The 13,301-nt window shown below is 32.0% G+C and overlaps 1 protein-coding gene across 1 annotated transcript in view; it reads left to right on the top strand.

Annotated features, from left to right (window-relative positions):
* LOC117168110 (O-glucosyltransferase rumi homolog) overlaps window positions 1-13,301 on the top strand; it is a 165,346-nt gene that overhangs the window by 10,428 nt on the left and 141,617 nt on the right. The gene's annotated exons all lie outside the window — the stretch shown is intronic.

Here is a 13,301-nt window from a genome sequence, read left to right as displayed (position 1 = left end):
TTCGTTATCGAATTTTCGGCACCAGCTGACAAAAACATCATAGCCAAGGAGAATGAAAAGAAAGAGAGGTATCGACACCTTATAAGGGAGTTGCAACGATTGCGCGCTGAATATTCTGTTAAACTGATCGTCCTTATAATCGGCGCTCTTGGAGGTGCCAAGCTTTCACTTGCTAATAGCCTAAAAAGCATCCCTGCGTGTCAGCAATATGCTAGAACACTTGCGGGAAAAATGTAGAAGGCGGTTGTCCTTGGGTCACTCCGTGTTCTTAGGGTGCACTACCGCGGTAAATTTAAAAATATAATCTTAAGTCTATCTCTTGCAGATTCGACCGTCCTGACTTACGTCCGTCCTCGGACGCATTACAAAAATTGTCATTGTTTAAATGTTAAACTGGAACCCAAGGCCGCATATTGGCTGGTTCCCAAATTCCCTCATATTTCCTCTGAGTTAATTGGAAATCGTCTATATCAGCGACGACGTATCGGTTATTTCGGAAAACTTTCGAAATAGCATAAGGTCCTTTAAAACGCGGAAGCAATTTGGGAGAAATTCCCGGCGTGGAATCAAAGTTCTTAATCATAACATAGTCACCAAGTTGGTAATCATGAGGGTTTTTTCGTTTCTTTTCCACATATTCTTTATTATAATCTTGTGACTTTTCTATTTTTTTTTGCTCCAGCTCGCATTTGGACTAAATCCTTATTCTGGCAATTTGCATTACTATGTAAGAATTCTTTTATGGTATCGTTTATCTTTCCACGTTGAGATACTCCAAAAGTAAAAAGCTCGGAATTTCGTAGGGAGTTTTATGCACCGCATTATTTCGAGCGTACTCGAATTCCGAGATCACTTTAGGCCAAGTTTTTTGATAATCATAATCACAATCACTTAATTTGCCCAAAATTGGAGCAAGGGCCCGATTCACCCTTTCAACTTGACCGTTGGCTTGAGGTGATCCCGTCGCGATCTTATGATGCACAATATCAAATTCGGTCTTCGAAACCTTAGGTTTGCTATAATTCAAAAAATACTGTTTGTGGTGCGCAATTGTTTCTGAAGATTCAGTAGATTTAGTCGGGTAGAGTCGAGTAAACTTGATGAATGCGTCAATTATCACTAAAATGTCTTTCTTAGCTTTAACTCTACAATCAAAGATGTCCGCATGCTCAATATGAATATTTTCGAATGTCTTATCGCGTTTAGGAATTATGTTCACTAAACTTTCGACTCTGCCCGATTTTGGTATAAAGGCGATACATTTACAACAATTATCAATATGATCCCTAACTTTTTCTTTCATCCCGGGAAACCAGTGGATCCTACCAAGTGTTTCGCATACTTTTTCGGTACCTATATGGCCCAATTCGTCGTGAAATTTGAAAATGACATTCTTCTCCATACCACTCGGCACGTAAAATAATAATCAATCATTTTTATTACGGTAAACTATACCACTTCGTAATTCAAACTGTTTATCTTCTGATAATTCCAACTCTTTACAAATTTCCACGATTCTGTTATCCTGAGTTTTATCCAACGTAAGATTTCGTTCAAAGGGATTATTGTCAATGACACTGATGAAATTGCAAATACTTAAACCGTCTACGTGGCCCATACTTTTGCCTTCGCGGTGTTCCGCAGTAAAATCGTAAGATCGCGATTCTATTATCCATTTTTCGATTTTAGGATTTATTTCCTTCTTTTTCAATGCAAGTGCAAGTGAGGTACAATTAGTTACTAATTTAAATGCTATTTCATACAAATATACTCGAAATATTCAAAGTGCGTATGTAATAGCCAACATTTCCAGCTCAAAGCTGTGTAAACGAGTTTCAGTATCGAATGTTCTTTTAGAAAAGTAAAAAAAGGATGAAATTTCAAATCCCCTTTTGTTTGCATCACAATTGCTCCGAATCCTAAACTACTTGCATCGCAGTGCAATTCTGTTTCGTCCATTGGGCCATAGATTGATACAATTGGAGCTTCGATCAGTTTTTTCTTAAACAGATTAAAGACTTTCAATTTTTTCTCATCGAATTTAAATTCAACTGCCTTACGCAACAAATCATACAAAGGCTTGGCTAAAACTGAACAGCCCTCAATAAATTTTCTAAAGTAAAAGACAAGACCTATCAAACTCTGTAACTGGAGAACATTCGTGGGCACAGGGAAGTTTAAAACTTCTTTAATTCCGGGATCTGTAGGTGTGATACCAAGTTCAGAGATTCGATAACTCAAAAATCCAATCAAAGTGGACATAAAACTGCTTTTTTCTAAACGAATCTCCAATTTGTTCGCAATTATTACCCTGAACACTTTCTTAGGTACAAATAAATGACGCTCAATTGTGCAAGTTGCAATTAAGATATCATCCATATAAACTACTAATTCACCTGATTTAATTAAACCCCTGAAAACAGCATTCAAAAATCTCTGGAATCGAGTCAGAGCCGTTTTAAGGCCAAATGGCATGCGCAAAAATTCATATTGACCTAAAGGAGTTGTAAATGAAGTATATTTTATCGATTCTGGTGACACTTTAATATGGAAAAATCCATCTTTGAGATCTAACAGAGAAAAGTATTTCTTTTTATTTAAAACATCTAATTGGTCCTCAATTCAGGGAAGCGGATAGTTGTCTTTAACAATCATCTTATTTAATGTGCGAAAATCTACACACATTCGCTTTTCACCAGTTTTCTTGCTAACCAGAACGATTGGTGACGCATACTCGGATTCACGGGGAAGAATAATTGATCTATTAGACAATTCAGACAAGATTTGCTGCAAGCTACTTCTTTCGGTATAAGTTACTCGATGATGAGAGAATGAAAAGGTGTGTACTCTTGTACCACAATTTTTATTTCTGCGTTGGATCTAATTTTCCGGTGGAATCCCACTTCTGATCTGTAAGGATGGCGAACTGAAGATCAGAAAGGTATTATTCGAGAACAGAGGTCTTCGAATTATATTTAATTCGACAACAAGTTTAGAATTAAAAGAACTTTATTTAATGTAGGTATCAATATACAAGGTGACAATGTGCTCGCTTTCGCGGTTGGCAAGACTCTGCCAGATTCTGCTCTCCTCCCGCATCATGTCTCGCTCGATAATGATCGACAACGTTCGGTCAATTGCCGATATTGCTACGGTGGTAAATTTAAAAATCTATTCTTAAATCTATATCTTACGGAAGTGAATTAATTTAGACTAATATATTTATTTTCATAGTATGTGTGCGATGTCTGCTGTGCCAAGTCTACAGTTCTTATGTTAAAGAAACTGTTGTGATTCTATTTTGATAACATAGGTATCTTCGAAGTAAATATGACGTTTGTTTTAAATTAATAATTATTTGAAGGAAAATATTCAAGCATTATTTTAAGGGAAATTATTTCTTCCCTGAATACATTCATTTTCTCATCTCAAGAACATAAACATTGTTTCAATTAAAATATTATTAAAAATAAGTATATGAATATACTTTGATCAAGAAACATTTTGTTAGAGTTTTAGTTACTTACCCTGGCGGACCGAAGGAACCAAATGTAGCCTCTACAAAGTACCCGTAAAGACCCCATTGGGTCCCCATTCGGTTCCTTTTTAAAAAACTCTAAAAAGCAGCAAGATCAACATTTAAATTGTTGAAATTCGGATTCTAAGTTAAATTTTCTATTAGAAAATAACGGAGTAATCGCAACGCTGTTTTCTGCCTCAAGTAGTATGTTACGCGCAAAGTTTAAAAATAAAATTCAAATTGGCAAATAAATGTTCATAAATGTATGTAATAATTAAATTGGCGTAAAAAAGAAGCCAATATAAAAAATTAGCAAGTAGATTGTAAAAATTTCGTTGGAGTCGTTGAGTTTTTCATTTTTACATTTTACAGCACCCAACTTTATCGACTGCGGTAACATACGAGATAATGAAAACCAAACGACGCACGATATAAAAGTAAGTCAAGAGAATAAAAAGGTTGATTTTTGTCGTTTTTGAAAGCCCTACAGGATTATCATAACAGAAATAAATATCACATATTTAATATAATACAGTTGAACATTAGGGTGGGCCGAAAAAACATTTTCAAATTTTGATTATGACTAGAAAAAATGTTTTTCTGTATATGAAAATGAGTTTCCATGATTTTTTTCAGATTTTGAAAACGATATTTTCAGTTAGCAGAAACTTGTTGAAGTTTGAAACATTGAAAACAGTGATATTTTTTATATACTTCAATGTTTGGTCACCATTTGTTCATCGAATTAGCTTTTATTGTACGAATTCATTTATTTTAATGTAACAAACGATTTTCAAAAACTTTTAATACAAAAAAATTCTGCCGATGAATATACGTACGTAGAATATAATTTTTATTTGAAAATCAAAGTTTCAAAGGTAACCGAAAATGGTAAAAAATCATTTAAAAAAATTTTTATATCCCTTTCAGTGGTCTTTTAGAACCTGTAGACACATTCAATTTTAGAAAGAAAAGACAAAATAACCATAATTTCGATTTTGGCGTATCATTGAGTAAAATAATATGTTTACAGCTTGAAAAAAATTTCGCGCCATGAGCTACTGCTATGTTATTTCGTATTAATTTGCAGATTATTTTAATTTTACTCAATTTTTGCAGCTCTTTGCTTTCTTACACAGTGACCCAAAACTTTCCCTTCTAAACTTACATTTATTTTCAGGTCCTACCATTTTTGATTATCTTCGAAACTTCAATTTTCCAATGAAACCAATATATTTCAAAAACACTGTTTTCAAAGTTTCAAACTTCAAACAGTTTTTGCTAACTGAAGATATTGTTTTAAAAATCTGAAATAATCATAGGGACTAATTTTCATGCGTAGAAACAGATTTTTCCTAGCCATAATCAAAATAAAACATTTTTTTTTGGCCCACCCTATTGAACATAACGTGGTATAGTTACTATTTTTGACAAAATCGAGTGCGAAGAGTGAGATCTGAAAGACGCGCTGTCAGCGTTAGTGAGATAACAGGCAATTATGAATAACAACAAAATATATTTTACAGAAAATTAATGAAGATTCGCTAAGGATGTATAAGAGAACTGCGACTACTATCTTAGCACAAACTCAAGGGATCTTATCTAAAATACTTAACGGATTAACCAAAAAATACGAATTTGCAACAGAATAAATCAATTTTTGCGAAATAATTCATTCACACTTCCTCATAGAGGAAGCTTTGTAATAGTAACGGTTTCGAAAGAAATGTAATTCACTTCATTAAACGTTCCTCAATTTACAAATATTTCATAGGATGTTCTAGGCAATACTGTCCGGATGTTTATGTGTGTGTGGATTTGCATTCGAATGTCACACTTTTTTGCGAACACGATAACTTGAAAACGGTTGCAGAAAAATTGATCAAATTTGGAGAGCTTATTTTTTCCACTAATATCTTGAAACTGGCTGAAGGATTTTTTAACACTTTGTACTGTTTTAAAAATTAGTGTTTTATAGTCAAAATTTTTTCATTAACATAATTCCAAGTTCATACAAGAACATAAAAAATTCCTTGTCTCGAGAACAATCGATTGACTTAATATTAATACATTTTATTAAAGGGTAAGGAAGTTGTGGTCATTTATATTGTATTAATAATCAATTTTTATTTAAAAAATTGTCTCCCTCTCATAATTGAAATTTGATGCGAAAATAGAAATGGTGTGTTGATTTGATAACTTTACTTGTTTTGACTAATTGACATGTAATATTGATACATTTGATTGAAGAGTGAGGAAACTATGGCATTGCATAATAATTGATTAAACACTTTCTTAAAGTAAAACTTTTTGCATTAGCATAATTCAAAATCGATGTAAGAACGGAAAAAGATTCCTTGATTCGAGGCAAATCGATTGATCTATAATATAAATGCACTTTATTAAGTAAGGAAGTTATGCTCATTTACAATAATTGAAACATCTGTCTCAAATAGGAAAACTTTTTTCTAGACATAATTCAAAGTTGATGCATGAATCTGAGACGTTTTCATTATAAGTTTTTAAATAAAATAATTCTCACAATTTTTGTTTAAAAAATCATAAAGATGGGAAAGGGATAGGGTGCAACAAAATTTACCCCTTCTCTTTTCCAGATTGAAAAATTTATTATTTTAAATACAAAATTTAAACAGTTTTTTTTTGTCATTGTATTATAAAACGTTTTGTACTATCCTCATGCTTCCTCTATGAGAAAGCAAATATTTTTGCTAACAGAAAAAAGTACTCGTCAAATGAGCACCATATAAATATAAATACAAAAAAAATGTAAACATTTGAGATCGAATTCACAGCGGGTTCAACGAAATAAGGAATTAAAAAAAAAAGATTACATTTTTAACAAGTGAGTCCAACTTTCAAGCAAGCAAGTTGAATTATCAATAAAAAACGATTAATTTTTCAGTTAAAATAGAATACTTAAGTTTCAGTTAAAAATTTATTTCTTTGTCAAAATATGGTCGAATTCTCAACAAAATAGTTCAATTTTCAACCAAATAATAGACTTTTTAATAAAACAGAAGGAGAAAAGGTATTTAAAAATAAAAGATAAAGGGGGGAATAAGAGAAAAAGTGTAAAGTATGTATTCAGATGCTTTACTTGTGAGATGAAAAAACGAGTTTTAATTTTTTCAAGCATTTCAAAAGATTTGTGAGTCTTTTTTATGCTTATTTTGCGTAAAATTATTCATGAAAAAATATATTTATTTGCGATCTTAATTAAAAGTTTTTAAAATAGTGACAGTAAACTCATGATTCTTGACCTCATGATTATGACCTTTAAGTCAACAAAATTAGCAAAAAAGTCATTTAGAAATATATTTGAAATATTGGTATCATCAGAAATTCAAAAAGAATCTCGTTGAAAGCCTCCTCGTTTCTAATCTCTTGAATTTCTATTTGCGATTCTTAAAAAATGAATTGCAACCTTGTAAAAAAAGGGGAGAAAGTAAGTTCAAAATCCTCGATTTTAGGTGTTTTAGGGGATTTTTCAAATTTACGAGGAAAAAAAGCGAATTATGAAAAAAGAGGATGATCTGTGATCCCTCAAATCAATGAATTGATGAATACTTACACTTTTAATGTAGGTAATTTTGCAAGACCATCTTTAGTGTTGAGGGTTCCAATATAAGGTATCTGTGGTAAAGAATCTTCATTTTCTCTTTCAGGCAAATGTTGTACGATGAAATAACTTTCAGAGATAGAAGGTGCGACATCGGCCATAGGAATATCCTTGTACTTGTCTCAGTCAATCCAACTTAGACAGGCTGCACTCTCAGTATTTTCAACGAGGTCATACTTCTCGTAGGATTTTACAATACTGATGGAAGTGATCAAACAACGTTTTTCTCCTTCTTTCAAACCTCCAGTCACCCGGATTCTATTGTGCAGAGCTCTGCCGACGAATATCAGCGTTTTCGTGAACGCTACAAAAAAATCATAGATATTGAAAATTGTTATTTTTTATTGAACTAATACATACATTTTTAAATTAAATAGTTGAATTTTCATCATATAAAAGATGAATTCTCCACAAAAATGTAAATAGTTGACGTTCAAACTAAAAAAACATGAAATTGTTACCAAAAGAAATGCGTTTTAGAAACAAAGACGAACTTTCAAATGAAAGATTAATTTTCTACCAAAAAAGACGAATCTTGAACAACAAAAAATTAATTTTCAAACAAATAGTTGAATATTTAACTGAAAAAGATATATTTTCAATACAAAAGAATGTTTGTAAACAAAGAAGATATGTTCTCCCTCAAAATTGAAAAAGTTACATTTTCAGTAAAAAAAAATGAATTCCAGTGCTATCAACCAGAGATGAATTTTTAAATGCAATGATGCATTTCCTAACTATTATTGCTGTTTTCTGTAAAACAGTTGAATTGTGAGCTCGAAAATATGATTTGTTTCAAATAAATTAATTTCCAACGAAACAATTGCGCTTTTAACAAAAAACAGGTAATTTCAAACATCAAAAATTGGCTTTATACCAAAAAAGTATCATTTTCAACTAGAAACAAAAGCAAATTTCAGTCGAAGTAAAACTCAACTAAACAGATGAAATTTCAACTAAAATGATGAATCTTTAACTATAATAATTAAATTTTCAATTAAAGAACCAATTTAAAAAAAAGCATTTTTTAATCAGAGAGATGACTACTTAACTATAATAATGCAGCTTCAAAAAAGATTTAAACAAAAGGATACAAAATTCAATAAAATACTTGAAGTTTCAACTAAGAATATAATAAAATGTTGTGGACCAGAAGATCAGATTTTTACAAAAAATTCGGATTTCCAAGAAAATACATGAATTTTCAATAAAAAAAGACAAATTATTGACGTAAGTTCACTTTTTTGAATAAATTAAATCAATTCTCATCTAAACATGGAATTGTTAAAGGTTTTGTGGAAACAATTAATTAAAAAAAGCAGCTTTGCAACCAAAGGGATGAATTTTCGATTGAAATTATGAATCTTCAATGAAAAACTTATTTTGTAACAGAATGATTCGACTTTCAATAAAAGGTTCACTTCCAACGATTAATGAAATAGCATATAATAATATATAATACAATATACATATATTTTAAACAAAAAAGATTTTGATTTCGAAACAATAAAAGCTGAATTCCACCAAGAAAGATAAATTTTCAACAAAATAGTTCCATTCTCATACAAAAAGATTAAACTGAAACAGATATGAAAAGACTATGCGAGATGGCATACTGTCTTATTTTATTTCACCTCTAGTATAAACCAACAAAAGTGGAAAAGTAAGTTATACTTTTACGACTTAAGACCATTGATTAAAACAGATAAGTTAAAAAAAAATGAATTTCCAACTAAAAAGCGATTTTAAACCAAAAAGGATGCTCTTTAATAAAATGATTGAATCCTTAACTAAATAACGAAATGTTTAACTTAGAATATACGCGTCAGGAGGAAGTAAATAAAAATAGCAACATTTAATAATTAATTAATACTAAAAACATGATTAATTATTTCTTGAATTTGCCTCCGTTGTATATGAATTTCAATAATAATTTTAACAATTTTCGATTTTATCTTCTTATTTACGAATTCTGAAACAAGTGTCGAGATCTTCTACTGGAAAAGATTAATTTTCACATCCAAAAAGTTGAATTTTTAATTGAAAAAGTTTATTTTTCGACCAAAAATGGAATAATTAAATCTCCAATTGAAAAAAAATAAGTTTCCGGAAAAAAGAAAAAATTAGCAACAAGAGAGTTTAACCTTGCAGGACGTACTTTTATTATTAATAAGAACCATGAATTGTTAACTAAAATGGCGAAAATTTCTCTAAAATATTTGAAGCATTAGCTAAATATCAATTTTGAACAAAATACTTTGTGGAGTTTTGAACACAAAAGATACATTATCACTCAAAAACGTAATAATTAAATTTTAAGTTGAAACAATTAATTTTCAAATAATTTATTGAATAAAGAACTAAGAAACATCTATTTTTAACCAAAAAAAGAAACAGAACAATTTTCAGTCAAAAATATAACTTTCCATTTAAAAAATTCTACTTAAGTCATAAACTTTAAATCTACGGGATAAAATGTGATAAAAGAATTAAAGTTTCAACCAAATAGTTTTGTTTTTAACCAAGAATATGAATTTGGAACTAAAATGATGAATATTTAGCTGAAATACCGTAGTTTTCAACTAAAAAAGACAAAATTGAATACTTAAATTTTAGTTACAAAAATTGATGTGGTGCCAAAGAGATGAATTCATAACTGATGGAATGATCACGTGTAATATTTGCGTAAAGAAAATTCAAACAGGAATATTTACATTTTCTGAAAAAAATTAATTAGCAAAAAAAATTTCATTTTTCAGCAAAACAGATGGACTGTGAATTTAAATGATGAACTTCAAAGTAAGGCTTTATTGGTTTTCAAAAAACTGTTGTTAAACACTTTATCGCTTTTCTTGTAAATGTGTGTGAGATCCGTAGAAAGTTTTAAAAAACTTACTCTGTATATTTTGCCATCTTCTTAAGCCATCCTTGCCTGTATTTTCGATTTCGTCTTCTTTTTCGCTCTCATTAAAAGCGCCGTGTTTACCATGTACGAGATATGCGGTGTCGTCTTTTGCATTGTAGTGCGTTTATAAAATTCAAAAGGAATGCAAGAAAATAAAAATGATTATATCAGGGGCCGTTCAAGAACTAGGTTGTGGTATTTTGTACACATTTTCCACGCCGCCTCTTCTGTTTATCAGACTAAGTAATTGGTCGAATTTGGTTTAAAGACATTTAAGAGATTAGCTTGTATCTTTACTCCGAAAGGCAGGGGTCTCAGAAAAGGCCCATGAAGTTGAGGAAGTTCTTAATCAGTTTTCCAGGAGTTACATAGGGGAACAGCACAAATATTTCCTGGTTCTTTTATTGTCATTCCTGGTGCTATTATGTTATCTAAAGAAAATGTTGTTTGATCAGAACGCGTGAAATGTCTCATGTAAACTGTTTCATATGCACTTCCTCTATCCTGCATTAGTCTTGCGATGATACCAGCATTACATCATCTCCATCGGTGTATGATAAAATATTAAGTATAAACCAAATTCCAGTTCGGCAATACGCAATACAGTTGCAGAATTTTCGATGGACAGTATCAGCTATTTGGTACTCTACTCTGTTTATCAAAGCCTTCTTGTACACGCTTATGAGGGTATTTGGGGAGATTGCTTGACTGTAGCTTATATCATGCGAAATTCCTCGCCATCAGGATGACGCATTACTGGTTTTCCTACTCCGGCAAAGTAATGGCCTTCGGGAAATCCTCCGGGTACATCAGGTGTCGATTTTCTCAGCAGACGCTTTGTTTCTGTTTGCGTTTCGGAAGAAACGACTACGTCACTTACCGCATTCCCGATACATTTTGACAGAAAAAATGGATTAATAATTTGATCGGCTCTGCGGTACGGACTTGTGATAGGATTAAGGATTTTTCTATTCAAAGCGTGCATTATGGGGAAAATTGGAAAGTGGACAATTTTACCGTTTTTTATTTTTCTCTCAGTAAACAAATTAACCGATCTTGAGGTTCGACCAATCAATTTTTACATCTTTTCAATATCTTTCATTTATAATTAATTTTTTTCCCCGCAGACTCAAATATTGATTGCAATCTTCAAAAAACATGATTGAGAAAACTTTTAGCAGTCTGTAATTTTTTTAATGACACGAATTTGTGGTTGAAAAAATACTGGCTTCCATTTCAGGCATAAGCACTACGCGAATATCAACACTACGTGTAATTATGGCCGACAGATTATAAATCATCAAAATCGTTTGGCAGGTTAATCTTTCCCTTATCTCAAGAAAACTTTTGTTTTACTCTTCTTCCCCGGATAAATTTTTTTGGACTTTTGGCATATTATTAGACCCTTTTACTAATATTGTTAGTCGAGTAGACATTTTCGCGAACACCGTTACGAATCGTCGGAAAAAGCTCACAAGGCCGAGAAAACATCTTACCTCATGTATGTTTTTCGGTTGTTTACAATTTTTGACTGCTTCTCTTTTGGCATCGCTAGGCTGGGTTTCATATTTTCCTAGCCTAAATCTGAGAAATTCGACCAATTTCACCTCAGAACGACACTTATCGACATTTAAAGTAGGCCTGGCTTCTTTCAATAAGTCGAGATCATCGATTAGTAATTTTTTAATTAAATCTTTCCACGATCTAGCTGAAATGTACATATGTGACGTGAGCCAAAGAAAGGGGGCTTACTCTAAAAAAATCGAAATCAAGGTTTTTACACATTTCGATAGTTTTAGAGCTGCTTTTTAAAATTAAACCATTGGAAAAAATATCCCAGTATTATTAATGCCAATAATTGAGTTGTTGGGTACCCGAGTAATAGGGCTTTGGCTCGAGATTCCGTGAAACATCTGCCACCACTCACCATACCATCTACGCGTCTTGTCTATACCCCCTCCGTGAGCCGCGTCTACGACCTATCTCCTTCCGTGAGAATGTAGTGGTAAGTGGAGAGGGAAGATTTGATGAGTCTTCCCTCTCTCCTAAAGGTCCGGTCTATCGAGTCGACTTCAACTGCTCGTCCTGCAAAATCACACTTTTAAGAGTAAGCGCCCTTTCTACGGCGCACGTCCCATATGATCAAAAACATTAAGGCAATTTCACTATGTGCTCTACGTAACACTTTTTTTTATCAATTTAGCAAAAAAAAAAAAAAAAATGGTGCATTTGTCAAACCAAAATTAAGCGTCTCAAACTGTCCTGTCTGATATTTCGTAATGAACGCGGTCTTGGGTTTAGCATCTTATAATAGCAGTATTTGCAAAAACCCGCTCGCTAAATCTAGAGTAATGGAAATTTAGGTTTTTGACAGTATTCTAGTGCATCGTCGAAATTTGGCATTGGATATTTAACTTTGATAGTTTTTGTGTTCAGAGCTCGATAGTCAACTACCATTCTACCTGTTCCATATTTTTCCCATTAAAGAAAGGCAGGAATTGCAAAACTGTGATGTTGTCTCTGTAAAGATTCGGACTTGTTTCTATTCAATTACAAGTTCGTCAAGCTCCTTCCTATCCTTCGCGCTCATTTTATATGATTTTGCCGTATCCGGTTCACTTCGACAACGATTTTTTTATGCACTTCGGGCTTATACACTTCCTGTTCAATTTTTGGAGACAAACTAAATGAAAATTTCTCGATATCGTCAAAGTCCAATACTTTTCCTGCTCTGATAAATATATGTTAAATCTGATAATTCTGTAAAACGAAGGCCGATCATAACCTCGAAACTCTCCACGTTATCAATAGTTTTAGATGTTAATTTTGTTTGTCTCCTTAGTCTAAATCAATATTATTAAAATATTGATTAATAAGATTTGTAAAAAAATGCTCTCTAGCTCCGTTGGAATAGGAGCCCAGGTCCTTCAGATTGCCGGTTTAGATTACCTTTAGATTACCTTTCTAAATATTTAAGTATTCCAATAAAGAAAATCACTGATAAATCGAACTACAATATCAAACACGGCTAACGGATTGTTAAAAAGATTAAATCGATCAACAATATCTCTAACAACATTAAACATAAAAACGTCCCAAAAGATAATTTTATAAAACTACTTGAATTATGTTTAAAAACTCTTTATTGCGTTTTTAATGGGACACCCTATCGACAAACTTACGGTGTACCGATGGGTTCCTCGATTTCTGCCTTAGTATCTGACCTAGTAATGGAA

The sequence above is a fragment of the Belonocnema kinseyi genome, chromosome 2 (assembly GCF_010883055.1).
Source record: "Belonocnema kinseyi isolate 2016_QV_RU_SX_M_011 chromosome 2, B_treatae_v1, whole genome shotgun sequence".
NCBI classification, from domain to species: domain Eukaryota; kingdom Metazoa; phylum Arthropoda; class Insecta; order Hymenoptera; family Cynipidae; genus Belonocnema; species Belonocnema kinseyi.
The sequence above is the reverse complement of the archived record's forward strand: the minus strand, read 5'-3'. Positions and strand labels throughout refer to the sequence as shown.